Source organism: Arvicanthis niloticus, chromosome 4 (assembly GCF_011762505.2).
Source record: "Arvicanthis niloticus isolate mArvNil1 chromosome 4, mArvNil1.pat.X, whole genome shotgun sequence".
NCBI lineage: Eukaryota > Metazoa > Chordata > Mammalia > Rodentia > Muridae > Arvicanthis > Arvicanthis niloticus.
In genome coordinates this window covers 91,236,831-91,239,204 of record NC_047661.1, presented here as the reverse complement: position 1 = coordinate 91,239,204, position 2,374 = coordinate 91,236,831, and positions in this window count along the sequence as shown.

Below are 2,374 nucleotides of genomic sequence, written 5' to 3'. Positions count from 1 at the left end.
AGCTGGTCTTCTGTAGATGTTGATTTCAACAAATATACTGGCAAGTAAGTCAAATGTGCAAGCAGTCAAAGAAGAGTGAGTCTTCCTTCTTCCCATGTCTTATGTAGGCCTCCAGTAAAAGGTGTAGCCCAGATTAAAGGTGTGTACCACCATTCCTGGATCTAGGACTCTCTTTGTCCTAGGCTGACCTTAAATTCAGAGATCTCTTTTTTTCTGTCTCCTGGGATTAAAGATATGCACTATCTTGCTTGGGCCTAAACTTTTCATGGCCACTATGGCTCAAAATCTCTATGCCAAGATCCAGGTCAGAAACTTGTGTCTTCCAGTCTCAAGATCTGGATCACAGGTGTGCCCTACAATTCTAGATTGTAGTCCATTCCAAGTATAGTCAAGTTGATAACCAGGAATAGATGCTATATAATTGTATCTAGTATGATCAATGCAATAATAAACAAGCATTTCACAAAACTTTCTTGGTGGAATTTTATACATATTATCCCCTAAAAAATAAATAGGTTTAGAGGGTTTTATTTTTGTCCTTTTTTATTAGAGCAAATGAGACCGTATTGACATTTTCTGGTGTCTCTAATTGGTTGCCATATGTTGAACTCTGCAACCACATTCATCCCTCTGCCCTCTGTGACACTTTTGAAATCAGTGAGAATGCTAAAATTGAAATAGACTGTATGTTGTCAGAGAATCATAAAAAGTATATAATCCACATACTCTGGTTAATGACTGAACACGTGGGAAGCACACAAAAACTCAGTGAGAATCAATAGCATTCATTTGCAGAAGCATCTTTTAATGTCTTACTGTAAACATTGATATTCATTTGGGAGAAATTTTATGCAACACTTTTTGAAACTGTCTTCAGCTTCAGGTTTGGAATAGATATCAAGGTAGTTCCAGAATTGTGCAGGTGTGTGAATGTGATTGCAAGAAGATGCTTGAAAAGGAAAACTTACAAGGACAACATTGAATAAAACAGTTCTAAGAGAACATTTTATTTCTCTAGATCAATATAATTATATACAATAGTAAAATAAGCACCATAAAAAGGAGACTATCTTGGAGTTTAAATGACTATAAGCTGATACTGATAATATTATAATAAAATTCTCTTATATAAAAAATAGTTCACTATAATTAAAATAAAAAATAAAGTCTTTTCGATTTTAATTTAATTTACTTAATCATTTTTTGAAGGAATGGAGTAAATTAGATGAATGATTCAGTAATATCTGCACTGTATACTCTCAGTTATCTATCTAATATTGAAAGTCTCCAAAAATAACCTGAATTCATTTAGGCCTTGGTCACATATCATGTCATGAAAGAAAATGAAGCCCCATGGCTAGTACAATAACCATAAGAAGATTTGAGATACAATTGCATCATTTTAATTGAATTTCCAGCCACATTGTAAGACTTTTCTGAAAAAAAAAAAAAAAAAAAAAAAAAAAACTCCACATATTCCAAAAATGAATCCTACTTTTCTCTTAGTAGATGCTAAAGTGAAAAATACTGATAGATGAGAGAAAATGCCAGTGAGATCTGCAAATGCTGGGACAAGTCAGCCTTCTTAGAAGCTGGAGAGGTTAACCACATGCCAGCTACAAACACTGCTCATGTATATTTTTTTTGTCTCAATGAAAAGTAATATGTTTAAGATAAAAATCATCCCAATTAGTGGTAAGATTGAGAACAATTTAAACAGCCAGACTTTATTTGAACTGAAACAAAATAAAATACTTAAATATTATATACTCATAGACTTTGCCCTAATTATAGATCCACTTCACTGGGCAATTTTAATTGCTAATGAGGCAGAGATGTTTACCTGTGATGTTTGAAATTCATTTGTCATGTCATGCATCTTTATCAGGATTTTTTTCTTTCAAATTAGACTTAAAATAGCCTTAATTTTGATAGAGGTTTTATTTTATAATATCTTGAATCAAGGCAAGTCCTTTTTGGTCTAATTATAATTTACTATTTTTAATTACTTTTACAAATGGTTTTTTGATTTATACAAAATACTAAAATGGTATTATCTTATTTTTTATTTTGGATGTTATGGCATACCCACGGGTTTTGAATTTAGAATAGAAAAAAAATAAATTTTCCTCAGTATCAGTCAAATTGTCATACACTGGGATTCCATTTGCTCAGTCTCACAGGTTCCTCTGTGATACAGATGACTACTGTTAATTGCTTTCTTGCATTACCTAGACAGACACTTGTTTAGGATCATTATTTCTTAGAAATTTTAAAATTCATCTTGAAATAAAATCCTAACTTCCATTAATCTCTTAATTCTGTATGATTACACTATTGTTTGTGGATATAGGATGATCAGTCACTGTTTCCA